At 51.4% G+C, this 22,502-nt stretch overlaps 1 pseudogene; it reads right to left on the bottom strand.

Annotated features, from left to right (window-relative positions):
• LOC128945569 (zinc finger protein 850-like) overlaps positions 1-22,502 on the bottom strand; it is a 300,103-nt pseudogene that overhangs the window by 982 nt on the left and 276,619 nt on the right.

Here is a 22,502-nt window from a genome sequence, read left to right as displayed (position 1 = left end):
GAGCTGCAGCCGGGGCCGTGCTGGGCTGGGAGATGGAGCAGCACAGAGGGGAAAGGGGCACTGACTTCCTCCTCACCTGCCTCAGTGTTCCGGGGCATCTTCCTCTTCCTTGCAGCCTCCCAGGCCTTGGCAATGGGAAATCCTGGTTTGGGGAAAACAAGGGATGAGCACGTTTGTAGGAGCGTCGGGGGGTAGGACGGTCGGGACAGATGGAGACGAGAGATCTCTGCAGCCAGGTCGTGGAACTTGCGGTTTTTTGCAAAGGGCCTGGGTGCAGGGCCCTGCTTGGAGCTGCCAGGCACAGCTCGGAGCAGGCCCGAGAGAAGAGAGGGGTAGAGAGGGTGAGAGGGTAAGAGAGTAAGAGGGGAAGAGCATAAGATAGTAAGGGTCCCGTTACATTACAATAAATCTTCTTCTGTGTTGAATATTCTATTTCTCACTAACCAACCTAGTACAAGATACAAATCCTAGAGCATTTACATATAGCCTGTAAAAATCATTACATCACCATACTGTGTTACATTTTAAACCCTAAAAACTCCTCTTTGGACCCCTTCTATTGAGCTAGTAAGGTCTGCTCTGACCCTTGGATGTCTCTGCAAGCAGAGGGAATTGTTTCATCAAAAGGGGATTACCTTCAGTTGGGCCACACCGTTGTTTTCCAGTTGTTCACTAAATGAGGTATCTCAGAGCTTGCTTTCATTTCAATCTTCCTTATACTTTTTATGTTCATAAAATCTTTTGCCACACAATCGTATTTATAAGGCTTTCCTGTTTCATCTTCCCCAACACACACTGAGTTTGAAGGTGCCTCTGCCCAAGTCCATCTCTACAAGTCACCGGCCATCAGGGCTCCAGAAAAACCTCCCAAACATCCAAGATTCAGCCCTGAAAAAGCCTCCCAGGAGTTCCCCATCCCTGGTCCCTCCCCTCTGGTGTTCGGAGGTTCCCCCCTGTCCCAGCTGCTGGGGGTCACGCTTGGATTGGGGGTCCCCCTTCTCCTCGGTGCCCGACCCTGCCCAGGCTGCTGGCAGTCCCAGCAATGCCAAAAGCTCCCCCCACTTCACTCTCCCCATTTCGGGATGCCGGAACTTTTTGGGCTCCTGGGCTCCCTTCTCCCCTCATTCTCTGCTCTGGGCCGTGAATGAGACGAGGGCTGGTTGTCCCAGACCTGCCAAGTGAGTGCTGGAGTCTCCCACGCTGCGTTTCCAACTTTCCTCGAGGGAAGCAGCCAGTAAAGAGACACAGCGAGTGATAAGAGGAGCGAGAGAATCCCCCGGGGTAACTGGGACTGGGTCCCAGAGAGGGGCTGGACCCCTCGGAGGAAGGGAGCAGAGGAGTTTCCGAGCCCAATCCACTAGGAAACGGGACAAAAGGGGCTCCTAAAAAATCTGTTGGTTTGAGGAATAAGAGTGCCCAAGAGCATCCAGAATTAAAACCTGCTGGGTTGAGGAATTAACATTCCAAGAGCATCCACGGTTGGGCAGAATTCTGCCGGATTGAGGATATGCTCAAGAGCATCTGGGGTTGGACAACACAGCTGGGTTGAGGGATATCCAAGAGCACGGGAACTGGCCAGAAACACCTAAATTTGTAATAGGTGACGTGAAAGTGTAGTATGTGGTAGAGATAATTCATGCTATTAATGTATAAAATATTGTAAAATCCACACTATGTCTTTTGACAATCCTGGCCAGGAGCAGTGTCTTATTCATATACATCTAGTTCCTGGACTTGGTTGAGATAAACATCGTGGTTTTTAATGAAAGAATAGAAGCTTCCAGGGCGATAATCACTGGCTTCCCCGGGTCACCAGGGTCACCAGGTCCACCCAAGAGTGATTATTGCCTCGTCGATTACATCTACCAAAATGATCCACAGCCCCACCCTGATGCATGTGAATGCTGACTTCCCTGGAGTCTACTGACAACATCAGACACCGGGACTGAGTCTTTGTCCACCTCTGCACAGGTAAAGACACGGTTATGCATGGGAAGAGACACAAAGAACATTTGGTCATCTCTGCCTCGAGCAGGATAAACTGTAAAAGAACTCGCTGTGTCAGGCAGCATTTGTGAACAGGGGGAGACTGACATTCGGAGCTCAGATCCGTGTTCACCCAGCACTGAACCCGGGCTCGACGCTGACCCTTGGCTGTGCTGGTTTTGACGACTGAACTTCATTCGCACAGACAAATTAATAAATCTTTGCTAAATTTTCCTATAAGTTTGGCTCTCGATTTGATCATTTATAACAAAAGATACCTTATTGTTGTCTTGTTGTGTATGAGAGTGAGTCACACCCAAAATCAGCCTCAGCTTCCCGGGTGGGTCGGAAGGGGGGCTGTGGAAAGAGGAGTGTGTGACCCACAAATAAGCCATTGTTCTCCTGGGCATGTGGGGGCTGTGGCATAAGGTACAGGTGACCTGGAAACGGGCCATTGTCCCCAGGGCGTGTGAGGGGGCCGTGGCTAAAGAGTGTGAGTGACACACAAATCAGCCTCACAGGTGAACGGCACCCGAGGCAGCAGAGTCAGGGCCCTCCCAGGAGGCCCGGAGATACTGAGACCCAGAGGCCACCCCAAGGTGAGGGGGGGCCACAGGGACCCGCGATTCTCTGTCAACAGGGATCCACTCTGTGTCCTGAGGGTGGGAAAGAATGTGTGGAAGTGAATGGGAAATAAAAGTGAGTAAATGTATATGAATGAAAATATAGGTAATGTGGGTTGTGTATTTTAAGCTTCACTATATCTCCTTGGAGGGAGGTGTATTGTACTGAAAGTAGTGTGAGAAAAAAGTTTTTTATTTTCGTGTGTGTAGTTGAAAGAAAAGTGGTATTTAGGTTGTTAGTGAATGTGAAAAACAGAGGCAGACGATGAATAGATAAGATCTTGAAAAAATGAGACAGAAAACCAGTAAGTTGGATACAGGGGAAAAAAAAGAAAAAAAAATAGTTGCTTGGGAGTTATGTCAGCTAACAGAGATACAACTCCTTGCAAAAGGAGAAAATACAGGGTATGTAGAAGTTCATGAGAAAAATGTGCAAACTATGGAAAAAGGGAAATTAACCTTAAACTAGTAAGCTCAAACTTGTGAATTATATACTTTAAAAAGAGCACTAGAATATTAAACACAAAATAAAGGAACTATACATACTGAATCAAGGTATGCCTTTAGAGTAGTACATACCTTTAAAAAATTTGGAAAGGAAAAAGATTACTTAATTAAAGAAGAAAAGGATTAGTACATGCGGAACTTATTTTAGAGGCATTACAATCAACTAAAAGAGATAGCTATAGTACATATTATGGAACTCCAAAAGGGAAAGACCCCAGAAAGAGGAGGAAATAATTTGGCAGATCACAAAGCTAAGGATGCAGCAGAAAATGGAGCTGAAAGAGTTATGTTAATATTAACTCCAAACCAGGAAAATCTGGAAATTCCAAAGTTTAGGGAAGCCGAGAAAAAAGAATTAAAGAAGACAGGAAGTGAACAAGATAAATCAGGGAAATGGAAACTTCTTGATGGAAGACAATTACTTAATAAAATGTGCTTCTAAGACAATATTAGAAACAGGCATCAGAAAACCCACTGGGGCACTCAAGCTTTGTGTGATCATGTTTTATGGAACTATGGGTGCATTGGGATTTTTGGATTTGCAAAGAAGTAACTGAAAGATGCTTAATTTGCCAAAGGATAAATAAAAAGGTAATGGGAAAAACAACATTAGGAGGTCATGAGTTAGCTCATTGACTATTTCAAAGTATCCAAGCAGAAGTTTAGATTTGCTAGGCTCTGGATTTATTTGTTAAAAAACCCATTTAATCTAAAAGAGAATATGCCATATGTTAGACAGGAGATTTTAGAAGAAAAAAGTCTTTAAAATATTAGAAACCTCCGAGAAATAAACAAGAAAAGAAAGAGGGAAATGAAAGGGAAGGGAACAAGAGGAAAAATCAGAAGGAGAGTGGGATCCTCTGCAGGTCTTGCCCCCTCCGTTCGCGGCCGAGGCGCCTGTCCCGGGTCCTGGCTCGCTGCCCGCCTCAGCTCCGCCTGCCCCGGTTTCCATCCCAGGTGCGGCCTCACTGCCCAGGGCAGCTCCACCTGCCCCGGCGCTGTCGCTCAATTTGTGTGCCCTGCTCCCACTGCCTGGCCCGCGGCCGCTCTGCCGCCCATGCTGGGCAAGATGGGGGTTGCTCTGTCCTGCTGCCTGCTCCGAGGTCACTCCGCCCACTGCACCCAGGGGGGGTCCCAGCCATCCCATCCCCGGCTGCCCTGCCCGTGCCACCTGCGCTGGGCACCGCTGCTGCTGCCGGGCTCTCCCACCTGCCTTTGATCTGCCGAGAGCTGCCGGATCAGCCGCCATCAGCCATGTGGGGGCTACCCACGCTCCACCTCGGGCTCCACGGGAACATCCCCCTCTGGCGATTCCGGGAGCAGACCCTGCCCACACTCCCACCAAGCCTCGGCGGGATATCCTCCCCTGACCCCGTCCTGCTCTGAGTTACGTCCCCTCAGTAACCACAGCTCTGTCTGTTCAAGGAAACTCTGTCTCTCTCGAGAGGAAGCACCATATCAAAACACTAGGAGCTCAGTTAAAAGGCAGCCCTCTCTAAATTCTTTCTCAAAACATGAGAGAAAGGCCATAGAAGGTAAAAAAGAGAAAGAGTTAGATGAAGGGATTGCTCTATTTCCGTTCAGAGAGGTTCCCATGGGAGGGATGCGCTGCCCCGCCCCGCGGGAGCCACCAGCGCCCCTGCCGGCCGTGCCCGGAACTGCACCCAAGGGCAAAGCGCCGCAGCCCAAAGGCCGGGACTGGGTCCGGGCTCTGTTTGCTGTCAGTGCCGCAGCTGTTGGTGTTTGTTTGCTTTATTATACACACTAGTAAAGAACTGGTATTCCTATTCCCATATCTTTGCCTGAGAGCCCTTTGATTTCACTATTCTAAAAATTAAGAGGGAGCGGGGTTTGCATTCTCCATTCCAAGAGAGGCTTTTTCTGCCTTCCTGGGCAGACACCTCTCTTGTAAAGCAAGACAAGCACCCACAGGCACTGAGGGGGCTGCAGGAGGGGCACAAGAAGGCCCTGCAGCACTTGGGCACAAAGGCACAGCAGGTGAGTGCAGGAAGGGAGCAGCAAAAGGCCAAGCTGAAGGCAAAGGCCAGGGCACAGTTCCTACAGCCCCTGAGGGATCAACCCCAGGGCCCAAGGGGGCCCCAGCACCCAGGGCACAGCTCGGCCACAAGCACCTGGCAGAGGCATTGCCCTCCTCGGCAGGGGAGAGCCCACCCAAACAGCCCCTGGCAAGGAACCAGGGCTCCAGCTGCAGGGCACAAGGACACTGCAAGCACAGACAGCAGCACCCTCAGGACCAGCAAGTCCACCCCTTGATGGACATGGATTGGCAGGGCTGTCACAGCCCCCATCACACCAGGGACCCTCCACAGTGCAGCCCTTGAGAACATTCAGGGTGGGTCTGCATTGAGAGGAGGCATTTCCTGATGGACACAGGGGCCTCTCAATCCACTCTGAATCTTAGACCTAAGGGGGAAAATAGTAAAGGAATATTTAAATTTTTAAGGGAATGAGTGGGAAAGATGAGCAGGTATGATTTGTTCAACCACTATTAGAAGCTGTGGGGGATAGGTTTGAAATAAATGAATTGCTTTTTCTTTCTCCTGTGATTGTAATTACCTAGGAAGGAATTTGAGAGCTGGATTTTAATACTGTAAAAGGCGATACAGAGGCTAGTTCTGTTCTACCTTTGTGCCAAAATCTGACAAGGCCCCTGCTGAAGTGATCCCAGAAGTGTAGGCAGCCCCAGGGAAAGAGGGAAAATTAGATAAGGAGCCACTACAAATTACTTTAAAGCAACCAGGAAAAGCAATATCCTCTTCCAAGAGAGGGAAGGAAGGGCCCACAGCCTGGTATTGAGTCCTGGCTAAAGGCTGGGCTTTTGGAGCCAAGGATGTCTCCCTACAACACTCCTATCCTGCCAGTCAACAAACTGGATGGATGGACAGGAGGAGGAAACACAGAATTTTCAAGTGTTAAAATGAAGATTAACTGAGGCGGCTGGCCTGGTCCTTCCAGACAGGGAAAAGGACTTTGAATTACAGGTGGATGTTAAACAGGGTCTTGCCTAAGGAATTCTTCTGCTAAAATGTTTAACCCTACATAGGATATCCTATAGTTCAAGTCTGACATCAAGTTAAAGGTCTGACAACGAAAAGAGCCTCTAAATGGATGAGCAGGGCTTGGTTACTACAGTATGAAACTTGTTCAATAGCACAGGAGGATTTAGAACTGAGTACAGGGCAAGGGTTTAACCCAGCCTCCTGTTAGAACAGCCTGGAGAGGGGCTGGCAAGGAACCCAGGACTGCCCTCAAGGGACAGAGCTCCAGACCCAGGCTGGGACAGATTGATGGGACATTCCCTGGCCTGAGGGAGAAAATGTGTTTGTGGATGGCTCTGCAGGGGCAGCAGAAGGGAAAAGAGCTACAAGACAGGCTGTTATTAAGGAAGGGGAATCAGACACAGCACAGGTCACCGCCCCATGCTCAGCTCAACCCGCCCAGCTGTGGGTGCTTGTGAGAGCCTGGCACTGAAATGCCCTGAGCAGGAAGGCTACAACATCTTCTGCTGACACCATGGCACCTAACAGGGGGGCAAAAGCAATTCTCACTGCTTCAGCAACCACTGGAGCAGATATCAAGGCACATTCTCCCACAGCAAGCTGAGCTGGCACTGAGCCCGCCCTGGCACTTTGCTGCTGCCAACACCCAGCCAGGACATCGGCTCCTGCCTAAGGAGTGCAAAGCAGCACCACTGGTGGCCAAGGGGCCCATGCCAAGTGTCCCTGAGGCCAGAAACAGCCGCCAGCACAGCTCAACACGGGGGGACCCCTCACCTGGCCTCAAGGGCTCTGAAGCCCCGCAGATTTGCACTTCCCGCCCGCAGCAGGAGGATGGGAGGCCGCCCCTGAGCCTGCCCTGAAGGCAACGCAGCAGCAGCCAGGGCTCCACAGCGGGCCAAGCCCCTGCGCCTGCCCACAGATCCTCGCCTGGAATCCTCTGCAATCCTGGCCACCCTCCTCTGCCATCTCCAGCCCCTGGGGCCAAGCCTTGCTGCCACTGCTGCAGCTTCAGCGCTGGCTGGGCCTGCACTGCCACAGCTGCTGGGGAACACCACGGCACAATTCCACTCTGGGCCTCACTGACACCCACACTCTGGGCTGCCTGCCATTGCAGCGCTGCCAAATGTACCGATTTCGGTTATTTTAAAACTTATTTCTCTACTCAGGCTTGGTTTTCTTTGCTTTGGGGCAAGGAATTTTAAAGGTTTAATTTAAGGGGTCTAACACCACTCAATGGAGATGAGTTCAACATCCCAACAGACTGGGAATAGCCCAAAAGACACCCACAGAGAGAACGACCAGCAACAAAACATCAACGTTGCCCGGCAGCAGGAAGAGAAGCTTCATTCCAGGCAGCCCGCAGAGGAGCTTTAGAAATGCAAATGAACACTGCTGGGCAAAGTGTGGACAATGCACCTGGGTCTCTTGCCCGGGGCAGGAATTGGGCTGATTTCCTCTGCCCCTCACCCCAAGCTCTGCCTGCTTGCACTGATGGAATTTGCACAGCTCAAGGCAGAGCCCAGGGGGAGGATATCTGACCCTGCAACACAAACGGGTGAGGCTGCAAAAGGAAACAGCAAATGGACAATGTTGGGAAAACTTCACTATAAATAAATGGGGGGAATCAGCCCTCTGCCCACTCCAACATGTGCCGTCACTGTCTGTGTTATATAGGGTGGATTAGACCAATGGGGGTGTTTTGCTACCAAATATTCAGGGAAATAAGCTGGGAATCCAAGGATTTGATGATTTAATTAGAGAAAAAGCAGTCAATTGATGCAGCCCTGGCTGGAGAGAGCGCCCAAAAATAGGGAAAATATGAACGGCCAGCAGAACAAATCCTACAACACCATGGACCAGCCCCTGGGAACCCGAACCAATTCATATCAGGAGCCACAGAACCCATTTCTCATTTCAATGGCATCATTAGATTACAAGCTCTGCTCAGAATTATAACCAACCAGACAGCTCCAGCTCCTGACCTTCCTGCCGACCAATCCACTGAAATGAGGAACACAACACTTAACCACGGGATGGGATCAGATCATCTGTTAGCAGAAAAAGGAGGAGTTTGTGGAAAATTAATTGACACAAACTGCTGTTGGCAAAAAGATGAAAAAGGAAAAGTGGTGAAACAGATAACAAAGGAAATAAGAAAGCAGATCATGTATGGATTCAAATGCGGAAAGAATGGGAATGGGACACGGTTTTGTGGCTCCCTGGCAGACCATGGGTTAAACGAATGCTGTTTCTCCTCTGATGTGCTGCAGCAACTCTCATCTTTTTACCATGCTCCACACCTTGAGAGTGCAGCTCATTCAGCAGCTGAGCGAGGGGCCAGGGACTCGTAGATAAGGAAGTAACGGGCGAAACCACCAGCTTCGATAAATGTTACTAATTAACATGGACTGCTGCTCACAGAAAGTCCCGCTAAATTCCTGAACTTCGAGAAGAACAAGGATTTAACAGAGCCATGAATATCGGCTGTTTTACAAAAGTGGGGAATCACATTAACGAGGACATGCAGTTACCGGATCGGGAGGTCTGAACCTTCCAAGCACCTCAGCCAGGGGGCAAGGGGAGAGGGAGATGAGGCCGGGAAAACGAGGATAAAAAGGAGGCTGCGAACTACAACAATGGCAGAGAGCGCACGGCAAATGCCCCACGGCCTCTCCCTCTGCTCAGCAATAAAGTCACTTTTACAGGACTCCTCTGTCTCCTCTGCGCACAGAAACCGCCGGCCACGGGAATTTCCCCGCACAGCCCCGGGCACGGGGCAGCCCCCTCTGTCCCAGCCACAGCAACCGGGCCGAGCCAGCGCTGCTCCGCCAGCGGCTCCTGCCGAGGCAGTGGCCGCAAGGAGACCGCGGGCAGCCGCTCCCGCAGCGCCCTCACGCCAGCGGCAACACGGGCCGGACACGGCACAACGAACCCGCCCGAGCCCCCTGCCGCCCCCGAGGCCCGCAGCCAGCCCCGAGCCCCCGCACAACCCAGCGCGGCTCCCACCTGCGCTGCGGCCGCCTCCGAGCTCCGCCGCCGCCTCACCGCGCTCCGGCCGCTGCCGCCGCTGCCGGGACCGCACACACGCTCCGACAACGGCGCCACTGCCCAGCCACGGCCGCCCTCAGCCCGCCACCGGGGCCCTGCTCCGCCCCGCTCCCACCAATCAGCGCGCCACAAACACAACTGACGGCACCATCGCCCAATCCCAGACAGGGGCGGGCTCTGCACACGGCACAGCCCCTCCCCGCGCTCTCAGGGCGCCCCGGGCTGCGTGAGGGCAGAGCCGGAGCTGAGGAGCAGCCCTGGAACGGGCCCGGGCCCGAGGGGTTTTGAGCTGAAAACACAAACAAACTTCTCCGCACCTCCCGCCACGGCTTTCCCGGCACTGTCGCTTCGGTGTCTCCGGCTCAGCGGGAAGCCCTGGAGCCTCATTTCTCCTATCCCTAATTAGGAGCATCAGTGCATCGCTTTGATTTCCCCCAAAAAGAGAAAACCGCCCCAAACCCCTGTGGATGAGTGGGGGAGGGGAGAGATTTCGGACAGAAAACTCCAAAAATTCAGAGCAGGATAATGAAAAGTGAAGACCCTTAAATGCAGCTTTCCCCCACGCCTCCCTCCTTCCATCTGCACCTCCTACCCCGGCAGTGCCGCAGACAGGGAATGGGGCCGGGCTCAGTTCATGCCCCGGGGCTTCTCCCTCTGCTCAGGGACAGGAGTCGTTCCCCTGCTGCACCCTGGGCTCTCTCCCACCGGAGATTTCTCCAGGAACTTCTCCGAGCTGAGTCCATCCCACGGGGCACGGCCCCCTCCAAGTGCTGCAGCGTGGGTCACTGTGGCCCGGGGTCAGTCCTGCCAGGACAGGCTGCTCCAGCGGGGCCCTCTGGCCGCGGGGTCACAGCCTCCTCTCAGGCATCGCCGTGCTCAGCGTGGCTGCTCCGGGAGCTGCAGGGGGATCTCTGCATCCCCATGGATCTGCGGGGGGATCTCTGCATCCCCATGGATCGTCAGGGGGATCTCTGCATCCCCATGGATCTGCGGGGGGATCTCTGCATCCAAATGGATCTGCAGGGGGATCTCTGCAGCCCCACGGATTTGTGGGAGAATCTCTGCAGCCCCATGGATCTGCAGGGGGATCTCTGCTGCCCCGTGGATCTCTGTATCTGGCACCGCTGGTTTTGGAGGCACCAGAATAGGCTGAGCTCTGCCTGAAGCTCTTCTCACATTCCCCACACCCTTCCCAGCACAGGGAGGCTTTTACCACCTCCTCTCAGCTCCCCAGGCTGGGTTTGCAGCCCCTCCTCATGTGGGATCTCTGGGCCTTGTCCTCCCCGGTGGAGATGGGAAAGGAACGTGGATGGATGAAGGACGGAATGAGAAGAGGAAGAAGCGCAGACAAGGAGAAGATGGGATTTGCCTCCATGCCAGAGAGAAAGGGAAGGAGATCCCCCCAGCCCATCCCTGGCAGGATGGCGTTGGCAGTGAGGCTGTCCTGCAGCGATGCTGGGCTGGGAGATGGAGCAGCAGAGAGGGGAAAGGGGCAGTGATTCCTCCTGCCCTGCCTGGCTGTCCCAGCCTGGAGCGTCCTGGCGCTGCCGAGGCCCTTGGAGCGTCCGGCACTCCGGAGCCCGAAGCTCACGGCTGCTTTATAAAGCTGACAAAGTTGGCAGGATGGGTCTGGGTATGATCTGCAGCAAACTGGGTTTATTGGTACAGGAACAGGGGATGGAGCTGAACAGGGCCCAGGGACAAAGACAGGGTGCAAGCTGAGGGCACAGGGGGTTTTTATATGGGGTAGTGAGGGTGGAGCTGAGGGTCAGGGTCCCATGGATATGGGGGAAATGGTGCAAAGGAGGGGTTAAGGGTCAGGTCAGCTAATAGGGAAACGGGCAGAGGAATGCAGTAAATTAGAGCCAATGGAGGGACAGAGAGGGAGAACATTCTAGGGACTAACCAGAGATGGGTAACAGGGGTTTAACTAGGGTAATTAGGCTAATGGGCCAATGGGGCAACATAACTTTCCATAAATCAGCATGTGCCTGCAGAGATCAATGGGAGAAGCAAGCTTCTCATCATAACCTTGAAATGTATTCTTGTTATTGGGGACCAGTCCTCCACGGGTGGGAGATTGAGACTCCCATGGACCTCCACACCAGTGCATCTTCCTTTTCCGTCGCAGCCTCCTTCTCCTCCGTCCAGACAAAGGTTAGGATTGACAAATCCTGGCTTTGGGGGAAGAACAAGGGGTGAGCACCTTGGGTTTTGTGAGAAAGGAGCCTCACTCTTTAGAATTTTTGAAAGTTTAATAAGGAATAATAAGGGGCAAATCAGTAACAGGGCTGGGTGCTTGGCGATGGCCAGAGGCACACTGGTTAACCACAGCAACTCTTCTTGTCTAGTTTTCCCATTGTATTGTTCAAATACATATTCATAATGGTTATACACATTCAAACATTTCTTTGAACTCGTTTACATGCTCCAGGAATTCTTTACGTTGGTTTAACCCCCAACTCGCCGTTTTAGAGCACGTGCAGGAATCGTGGATTGCTGTTTTGAGGGTTGTGTGTCACTCCCTCACAAGGGCCCCTGTTCTGTGGTTTCAGCAGGTGACAGTTATTGACAGTGGAAGGGTCAGTGGCAGGGCTCCTCATCACATCCCTTCCTTAAATGTTATCTGACCATGCAGACGGTTTTAGCTATTTCCAGAAGTACTTTAAATGAACATTAGATATTTTAAAAAATATGTGTTGTTATTATTATTATTATTATTATTATTATTATTATTATTATTATTGTTATTAGTATTATATTATTGTTGTTATTATTGTTATTCTATTGTTATTATTGAGTTATTATTGTCATTTATTTACAAAAATATAAGAATTAGTTATTATTTCACAACTACAGCTACTTCTGCAAACGTTAACATTCTAATGCACAACACATGGCATTCCCTTTAATATTTTTCAAAAGTAAAAACTATAATGTATGTTTTTCACACTGTCCACAGACTAAAATATCATCTATAAATGATGTGCTGAGGATACGAGCTACACAGGGGCCAGGGCATTGGCCACAAAAAGCTGACAAATTATACTACAGCAAAAGCAGTTAAAACTGATTACAAACTGTACTATATCAAAATGGTTGTGATTAAGGATGTTTTACAGAAGTCAATACCTAATAGCAAAAGCCAACACTACCCAGTTATTTATAACAGACCCAGGTCAGGTTTTTCCCTTGCATGGAGCACTTGGGCCTTCCCCGGGCCCCTTCTGCCCTCGTGCAGAGCCGGTGGCATTTTCCAGCACACCCAGTTTGTAACCAAGAGCCGGGTGCAGCCGAGAAGGCTCCAAGCGCCTCCTTCCAGTCTGACTCTGCAGGTGCCGAGGCTGCTCTGGGCTCTGCCAGGGCTCTGCTGGGGCTCAGCTCTGGGCCAGGCTGGGCCCGCTATCCCCTCACATTGCTCCGGGCAGCTGAGGCACAGCGGGAGAAGGACGGGACACGGCAAGGCAGTTGAGGGTTAAGAGAGTTTTTATTCAAACAACTGCCATAACAAACAGGCTGTCATAAGAACCATAACAAACAGGCAATCCCAACTACCCTAACCAACTAGTAGTGCTAACTACCATAACTAACTAGTTGTCCTTACTACTGTAACTGAAAGCTGTCCTCAAGTGCTTCATCTCCTCCACTGCTCCCTCAGTTGCTTCGCTGCAGTGATCAGAGGGGTCAGGCTGGAGAGAGGCTTGGCTGATGATAAAAATGGGTGCTCTCCAAAGGATACAAAGGAAAGAAATGAACTGTTACTTTCCAGAGTCAAGTTCCTCACAGGCTCTGTTGCAACAGGACAAAGGGAAATGGTTTGAAACTCAGGAGAGGGAAGCAGGCTCAGATTAGATCTAAGAAAGAATTTTTTAACCAGGAGTGTGGGGAAACACTGACAGAAGGTGCCCAGAGATGTGGGAGGTGCCTCCTCCCTGGAAACATCCAAGCTCGGGTCAGACAGGGCTCTGGGCCCCCTGAGCTGCTTGAAGATGTCCCTGCTCGCTGTGGGGCACCAGGCCCAGATGAGCTCCAAAGGAGCTGCCAAGCCACAGCAGGCGAGGGTTCTGCTTGCTCTGCGTGTGGAACGCAGCCAGACTGGAGACTGTCGGAGGGGGCCCCACAAGAAAACCCCTCCCTGGCACTGCTGCTTCCCCTGCAGCTCTTGGCCCTCACCTGCAGCAGCTCCTGGGCAGCCCAGCGCTGCTCCTCGTCCGGCTCCAGGCTGCACTCGAGGCAGCCCCGCAGCAGAGCCGACAGGCGCCGGGGCTCCTGCAGCTGCGGGGTCCCGTTCTGCCGGATCAGAGCGCGAGCCTGCAGGGAAAGCAAACTCAGCGCTCTGCCAGCTCCCTTCACACCCACACGGGCTCACATCCACCCCGGGGCCTCAGCCCCAGCTCCAGGGGCACTTTACTCCCTGCCACAGATGCTGCTCCGAGCTCATTTTGCTATGCCAGCCAAAAAACCCAAACCCTGGGGCTGCCACAGCCACTGCAACATCCAAATGATCTCGCCTTGAGAGCCAGTTTCATTGGCTGACTCTGTCAGTAGGAACCTCCATCAGAAATAGCCCATTTTGCTTCTCCAAATGTGGACACCAGCTTTACAGGCCATTTTCCAGAGTCAGTGTGGTCTGCGTGTGTTATTTCAGAGGATTCTTACATCAAGGTCATCTCTGCAGTGCCACTGACACTCAAGTAAATGCATTCCTGATGCCCCATCCCAGAAACTGCCAGGCAAGAAACAGGAGGTTTGTGATGCTGAAAGCTCAAGCTTGGTGACACAGAGAAAGTAGCTTGGACTAGGAAAGAAATATGTTAGACTATGGGGATGTTAAACAATCATCTTCATGTTCTCAACAAGTTTCGCAGTGAGAAGAATCAGGGGGGAGATCATCTTGTAAAAGGTCTTTTAGAAGCTCCTGCAGAAACCTTGTTGTGTTTGGGGCTGGGATTTGGGGTTGGTTTGGGGTTTTCTTGCAAGGTAACATTAGACCTGGTGCACTTGCTTCATATTTCCAGGTCATCCTCACAGCCAGATGAGCTGCAAAAACATAAATCCCAAAGCAAATTGTTGCTGGAGACTGAAGAATATTCTCCTGTGTTGAGGCTGGAGTGCTCTGGGAATTCCCTTCCCATGTGCAGAAACTTCCAGCTGCTGCTCCCAGTGCAGGGTCCCCCTGTGCTCACAGGCCTCTGCAGCCACTGGAGAATTTGCCTCTTACCATGGCCGCCGTTTCCCTGAAGTAAGGAGGTTCTCCTTCCACCATCTCGATGGTCACAGTGCCAAAGGCCCAGATGTCCACCTTGGGGCCATAAGGAGATCTGGTCACAACTTCTGGGGCCATCCAGTGAGCAGTGCCCACCATGGAGCTGCGCTGGTCCTGCTCAGGGCTGAGCTGAGTGCAGAGGCCAAAATCACTGAGGACAGAAACAAACCCTGTCAAAGGCAGCTGGAATGAGGAAACCAAGCACCAAGATTCCCCACTCTCAGTCTGAGAGTGCAGTAGTGAAGTCAGCTGGAAAAGCCCTCAGGGCTGTAGCCAAGGAAAGATGGAACTGGACCCTTCAAGAAACCCTCAGTTTTCATGCAGTGGCTTTTACTGATTCCCTTGGAGCTTTAGATTCCCACTGCTGCCCCTCTGGCAGGGCCATAGGCAGAGCAAAGGCACTGCTGGCAGCCTGCTCCTCTGCTGAGCTCTCTGCAGGGGCAGCCGCTCTCAGCTGGCAGCAGGGGCCGGGCAGTGCCCCCAGCAGCCCTTGTGGGGCTCTGGCCCTCCCTGGGAAGCAGCCCCACACCCGCAGCCCGGGAGCGCCGTGCCTGGCCAGGAACACCCACCCAGCCTGACAGAGCCGTCCATGCCCAGGAGGATGTTGGAGCTCTTCAGATCCCTGTGGCTCACCCAGTTGGAATGGAGGAAATCCAGGCCCTGCACACACTGAGAGAGAACAATGTGGTAAATAGGTGTGATTCGTACTGATAAAATTGAAACAGTAATCAATATTGATACAGTAATTAATATTTGGAAATAATAAAACAGTTAAAAGTTGTAATGCCAAAGAAGAAAGGGAGAGGAGGGGTTCCATCCCCCCTCCTGGCAGATGTTCAAGGATAGGAGGAAAAAGCAAGACAGAACAGTTACTAAAAGTTAACTGAGAGAAGGGAAAATCTGGTTGGGTCCCAGGAAAATGCCCGCTATAAGAGATTTATTGCTTTGATGCTAAAATGTAGTAATATGTTAGTTTTGGCTTACATTATCCTGGCTTGGTGCGCATGTGTAACCCAAAGGTAAATTAAAGGACAAAGAGGAAGAGGAGAGGTCTTCATCCAAAATGACCCCCAAAGACTTGTGCGACCACCAAAGCGAGTGGTGAAGCATGCGCGGTAAAGGTGGTGGTGAGGGCGCTGGTAAAAATGTGATGAATTGAAAATGGGAGGAGAGATGGCATTGACACATGACATGTAAGGGGGGAATCTTCACTTGGCAAGCTCGTACGTGAGGTGGCAAGCATCCAAGAGCCCTGCACTCCGTACCCTGCAGTTATCTTTTGCTTATGTGCTATTATTTGAACTGAATTTTCCCTTATTTTTAATCAAATTATATTTTTGATAATATTTTCTAAACTATTCAATTAAAATTGCTGCTATCTCAAATATTGTTCAGGTTTTTTTTATGATGGGATAATTGGGCAAACATAACAACAAGAAACACGAGGGCAAAAACCAATGGCTGGAATATATCACACAAGAAAGGACAGTTCAGAATTCTGCCAGCAGCAGCTTTGCTGTGACAGGCCAGGAGTGCAGTGCACACAAGCTCCAGGCAAACGGTTCAAGGCAAAGCTGAGAACAGCAAATCAAATCCAAACCAGATAGAGAGTACCACAACAGCAGGAGAGAGAACAAGAACAGAGCAGAAGTGCAGTGATGCTGGCAGGCCGTTCACTGCAGAGGCTCTTTCTTCCCCAGCTCACAAAAACAACACAGAAACAAAGCCCTGAGCATGGAGCCACTCCTGTTCTCACGCCCTATTTGGAAGGACCATCGTGTCCCAGCCATGGAGTGACAAGCAGGACCCCTCACCTCCCGACTGACAGCTGCCATCTCTCCTTCAGCCATGCGTGTCTGTCTGACAACGTCCTGCAAAGTTCCTGCATCCATGTATTCCATCACCAGCCAGAGATCTCCATCAACAAGGAAGCTGGAAGAGGAAAGCAATGGCATGGAGATGAAAGTGCAGAGCTCAATTCCCCCATGGAAAAGCCTGGAGTGGAGCTTTGTTTCCAGGTCATTTGTCAGGGAGGACAGAATCAGATGGAGAGACATTCCTGCCAGGCTGCACAGCCCTTGGAATCTTCACAGTCTATAAGAGAAGGAGACACCTGTGAGAAAGGAGAGGCCTTAGATGGCAAGCAGGTGAAAAATGCAGTTTAGCAACAGCCCAGATCAGTGTGGAACCACAACCCTTGGCCCCAGCTGGTTCAGCTTCTGAACTCATCAGTTCCACCATTCCCTGCAGAACAAGGCAACACAACTGCCAGGGTAATCCAGGGCAAGAGGCTGTGCAGCACTTGGGACAAAAGCAGTCAGAAAACCTTTCAGAAAGTCCCTTCAGAAACAGGCAAGGCCAGTGAAAAATGGGCAAATGAGGCATTTCTGGAAACAAGAACCTGGTCTTCCTGGCAACTGTAGCAATGGAAAAGGGCTGGGAAGAAGAAGCCAAGGGAAATAATTTCTGCTGTGGTTTATCAGCACTTCTTGGGAGACACAGCAAACGGGGAGGAACTTGAAGGAAAAACCAAAGCAAAGCAACAAAAGCACATGGAGGGAGTGAACTGCCAGGCTGTTGTTTTGGGAAGATGTGGCTGGGTCAGGCATTTTCCAAACAGGCTACAGACTCCGGATGCCAGGAAAGGTTAATGCAGGGCCCGGGCACGGGAGAAGAGCTGAAGCACTCACCTGTCCAAAGAGTTGACAATGTTGGGGTTCTTCTTGTCCCTCAGGAGCAGGATCTCTTTCACAGCTCGTTCCCTGTTCTGCCCTCTGAGACTCATTTTCTTGATGGCCACCTGAAGGGACATTGCAGCCTTTAACTGCAGGAGTCTGTGGCAGGAGGCCACAGCAAACACGGAGCAAGTCTTTTTGGAGCGACGGAGCCGGGCTGGGCCCAACTGCCTTGGGATGGGACACCAGAGCTCAGCAAGGGCCATTCCCACAGCCCAGTGCTCTGCCAGCTGGGGGCTGCTTACAGGACACATGGCCAGAGACATTTGGCCTTGCAAGCTCTGCAGAAATGGTCCCTCAGCTGTAAGCCTCAAAGCTCTAACTACATTCTCTGCACCTACAGTCTTCTCTAATGGCCTCAACACTCTTATTATTATTCAAACATATTTTGCAAGCAGGAGGTAATTCTGGTTCTGTGAAAACAGAGCAAAACAGCCAGGAACCCTTTAGCAATTCTATGGGATTTCAGATCCAACTGGTGATTGGATGATTTCATTATTTCAGATCCAACTGCTCTGTTTGGGATTGCACAACAAAGCAAACACACACCCATTGCTCAGGTGATCCCTGTCACAGGCTGTCACTGACACCAGACCCAAACACCACTGCAGGATTTAGGAGAGAGCTTTGCTCTGAACATCCATCTTCTCATTTCTCTCCCTCTCCCTCTGTGAACAGCTGAAGTAGGACTAAAACCCCAAACTGAGCCCAAGCAGGATCTCTCCCTAAATAGGCCTTGAGGTTCCCTTTGAAGATGAAAGGCAGGATGGAAAAACAGCTAAATAATGTTCCTGTCTGAGGCTGGGATGAAGATTAATGGGGCCTCAGTCTCCAGCAGCTGATGCATTCACACTTTTAGATATAAAGACCAAGCCAGGGTGTCCTGCTCTGACAGACACCGCTGCCCTCCTCGCATTCCTTGGGCACTTGAGAAAGACCAAGTCTGTCCCAGCTGTGCTCTGCAGGCTGACACTGCTCTGCCTTCAGAGGAGCAGCCTGGGCAGGAAAGCTCTGCTGGCCCCCAGAGCTGCAGCCACAGCTCCCAGCAGAGGGGAAAGCCCTGCAGAGCTGCCGGCCGTGCTGGGCGTGTTGGCACTGACCTCTCCTCCAGTGGCCCTGTCGAGTCCTTTAGAAACGGCTCCGAAAGCCCTGGAGACAAAAGAGCAGAGAAGAAAGAAGCAGCGCTTTAGGCCCTGGCAGTGAAAGTCAGCCCAGACAGATCTCTGCTGCCTGCAGCATTCACAAACACCTGGGTGCATCGACCCTTCCATCACCAGCACAGCAGCCACCAGCCCTCTGCTATGTGAGGTGTGCAAGAGAAAACTGAGACCCAACACGAAGGAACTGGGCTGGAGCAAATCCCAAATGTCTACCCTGAATTGCTTTAGTTCAAAACCTGAGGTGAGAAAATGGTGTCTAAAGAACTGGAAAAGAATGCATTTCATCCTTTTCCATTTCCTGCCTAAGACCTGCAGGTTCCACAAGGGCTGTGCCATCAGGCAGATGATGCATTTTCCCTCAGAGTGCATCAGCTCTGTGTCTGTTACTGAATGTATGGGGTCTCCTACCTGTGCTAGAGTAGAGCACTTATTAGTTCATCTCTGGTTTCTGTTTCTAAACCATTAGGTTGATAATCCTGACTGGTGGATATATTTTGAAGGAAAATATTTGAAAGAAATCTTCTTGAGAACTGTTTTCTGTCAGTCACCAGATGGTGAGTTGCTCTTTTAGTCAATCCAGTTCCAGGGACAGAAGATCTTCCAGGTCCTGCTCCTTGCAGCCAGTTGTGCACTGGCTGAAGTGCTTGGAAGGTTCAGACCTCCCGATCCGCCAACTGCATGTCCCCGTTAATGTGCACCCCCACTTTTGTATAACAGCCGATATTCACGGCTCTGTTAAATCCTTGTTCTTCTGGAAGTTCAGGAATTTAGCGGGACTTTCTGTGAGCAGCAATCCATGTTAATTAGTAACATTTATTGAAGCTGGTGGTTTCGCCCATTGCTTCCTTATCTGCAAGTTCCTGGCCCCTCGCTCAGCTGCTGAATGAGCTGCACTCTCAAGGTGTGGAGCATGGTAAAAAGATGACAGTTGCTGCAGCACATCAGAGGAGAAACAGCATTCGTTTAACCCATGATCTGCCACGGAGCCACAAAACCGTGTCCCATTCCCATCCTTTCCGCGTTTGAATCCGTACATGAGCTACTTTCTTATTTCCTTTGTTATCTGTTTCACCACTTTTCCTTTTTCATCTTTTTGCCAACAGCAGTTTGTGTCAATTAATTTTCCACAAACTCCTCCTTTTTCTGCTAACAGATGATCTGATGCCATCCCATGGTGAAATGTTGTGTTCCTCATTTCAGTGGATTGGTCAGCAGGAAGGTCAGGAGCTGGAGCTGTCTGGTTGGTTATAATTCTGAGCAGAACTTGTAATCTAATGATGCCATTGAAATGAGAAATGGGCTCTGTGGCTCCTGATATGGATTGGTTCGGGTTCCCAGGGGCTGGTCCATGGTGTTGCAGGATTTGTTCTGCTGGCCGTTCATCTTTTCCCTATTTTTGGGCGCTCTCTCCAGCCAGGGCTGCATCAATTGACTGCTTTTCTCTAATTAAATCATCAAATCCTTGGATTCTCAGCTTATTTCCCTGAATTTTTGGTAGCAAAAAACCCCCAGTGCTCTAATATAACCTACATAACACAGACAGTGACAGCACATGTTGGAGTGGGCAGCGGGATGATTCTCCCCCCATTTATTTATAGTGAAGTTTTCCCAACGCTCTCAATGTGCTGTTTCCCTTTGCAGCTTCACCCGTTTGTGTTGCAGGGTCAGATATCCTCCCCCTGGGCTCTGCCTTGAGCTGTGCAAATTCCATCAGTGCAAGCAGGCAGAGCTTGGGATGAGGGGCAGAGGGAATCAGCCCAATTCCTGCCCCAGGCAAGAGACCCAGGTGCATTGTCCACACTTTGCCCAGCAGTGTTCATTTGCATTTCTAAAGCTGCTCTGCAGGCTGCCTGGAATGAAGCTTCTCTTCCTGCTGCTGGGCAATGTTGATGTTTGGTTGCTGGTCGTTGTCTCTGTGGGTATCTTTTGGGCTATTCCCAGTGTGTTCAGATGTTAAACTCATCTCCGTTGAGTGGTGTAAAAGCCCTTAAAAAAACCTTTAAAATTCATTTCCCCAAGGCAAAGAAAACCAAGCCTGAGCAGAGAAATAAGGTTTAAAAGAACCAAAATCGGTACATTTTGCAGCAGTGCAATGGCAGGCAGCCCAGAGTGTGGGTGTCAGTGAGGCCCAGAGTGGAATTGTGCCGTGGTGTTCCCCAGCAGCTGTGGCAGTGCAGGCCCAGCCAGCGCTGAAGCTGCAGCAGTGGCAGCAAGGCTTGGCCCCAGGGGCTGGAGATGGCAGAGGAGGGTGGCCAGGATTGCAGAGGATTCCAGGCGAGGATCTGTGGGCAGGCGCAGGGGCTTGGCCCGCTGTGAAGCCCTGGCTGCTGCTGCGTTGCCTTCAGGGCAGGCTCAGGGGCGGCCTCCCATCCTCCTGCTGCAGGTGGGAAGTGCAAATCTGCGGGGCTTCAGAGCCCTTGAGGCCAGGTGAGGGGTCCCTCCCGTGTTGAGCTGTGCTGGCGGCTGTTTCTGGCCTCAGGGACACTTGGCATGGGCCCCTTGGCCACCAGTGGTGCTGCTTTGCACTCCTTAGGCAGGAGCCGATGTCCTGGCTGGGTGTTGGCAGCAGCAAAGTGCCAGGGCAGGCTCAGTGCCAGCCCAGCTTCCTGTGGGAGAATGTGCCTTGATATCTGCTCCAGTGGTTGCTGAAGCAGGGAGAATTGCTTTTGCCCCCCTGTTTGGTGCCATGGTGTCAGCAGAAGATGTTGAAGCCTTCCTGCTCAGGGCATTTCAGTGCCAGGCTCTCACAAGCACCCACAGCTGGGCGGGTTGAGCTGAGCATGGGGCGGTGTCCTGCGCTGTGTCTGATTCCCCTTCCTTCCCTCCCCTGCAACAGGGTGTTGCTGTTAGACACCACTTGTCCTGGTTGCTTCAGAGTGCTTCAGAGAGACTCCATATCTAAATTTCCCTATTTCCCTGGGCCTGCCCACACTTCTGGATTCACTTCTGAATAGGCCTCGCCAGACATTTGACACAAAGGTACAACAGTACTGGCCTCTGTATCACCTTTTATAATATTAATTTGCATTCCAAGTTTAGCGATCAAATCCCTTCCCAGTAAATCATGATAACATTTCGGGCCAAGTCAAAATTCATGCATTTCAAATCTCTCTCCCAGATGTACCAATAGTGGTTGAATGAAACCACGCATCTTTCCCACTTAACTCCTCACTAATCAAACATATTTTTAGCATTTTCCCACCTATATGTCGAAGATTCATAGTGCATTGAGAGGCCCCTGTGTCCATCAGGGAATGCCTCCTCTCAATGCAGACCCACCCTGAATGTTCTCAAGGGCTCCAGTGTGGAGGGTCCCTGGTGTGATGGGAGCTGTGACAGCCCTGCCAATTCATGTCCATCAAGGGGTGGACTTGCTGGTCCTGAGAGTGCTGCTGTCTGTGCTTGCAGTGTCCTTGTGCCCTGCAGCTGGAGCCCTGGTTCCTTGCCAGGGGCTGTTTGGGTGGGCTCTCCCCTGCCGAGGAGGGCAATGCCTCTGCCAGGTGCTTGTGGCCGAGCTGTGCCCTGGGTGCTGGGGCCCCCTTGGGCCCTGGGGTTGATCCCTCAGGGGCTGTAGGAACTGTGCCCTGGCCTTTGCCTTCAGCTTGGCCTTTTGCTGCTCCCTTCTTGCATTCACCTGCTGTGCCTTTGTGCCCAAGTGCTGCAGGGCCTTCTTGTGCCCCTCCTGCAGCCCCCTCAGTGCCTGTGGGTGCTTGTCTTGCTTTACAAGAGAGGTGTCTGCTCGGGAAGGCAGAAAAAGCCTCTCTTGGAATGGAGAATGCAATCCCCCTCCCTCTTAATTTTTAGAATAGTGAAATGAAGGGGCTCTCAGGCAAAGATGTGGGAATAGGAATACCAGTTCTTTACTAGTGTGTATAATAAAGCAAACAAACACCAACAGCTGCGGCACTGACAGCAAACAGAGCCCGGACCCAGTCCTGGCCTTTGGGCTGCGGCGTTTTCCCCTTGGGTGCAGTTCCAGGCACGGCCGGCAGGGGCGCTGGTGGCTCCCGCGGGGCGGGGCAGCGCATCCCTCCCATGGGAACCTCTCTGAACGGAAATAGAGCAATCCCTTCATCTAACTCTTTCACTTTTTTACCTTCTATAGCCTTTCTCCCCTGTTTTGAGACAGAATTTGGAGAGGGCTGCCTTTTAACTGA

Source organism: Melozone crissalis, unplaced genomic scaffold (genome assembly GCF_028551555.1).
Source record: "Melozone crissalis strain CALT ecotype California unplaced genomic scaffold, PUWL_Pcris_2 ptg000066l_1, whole genome shotgun sequence".
In the NCBI taxonomy this organism is placed as follows: Eukaryota; Metazoa; Chordata; class Aves; order Passeriformes; family Passerellidae; genus Melozone; species Melozone crissalis.
The sequence above is the reverse complement of the archived record's forward strand: the minus strand, read 5'-3'. Positions and strand labels throughout refer to the sequence as shown.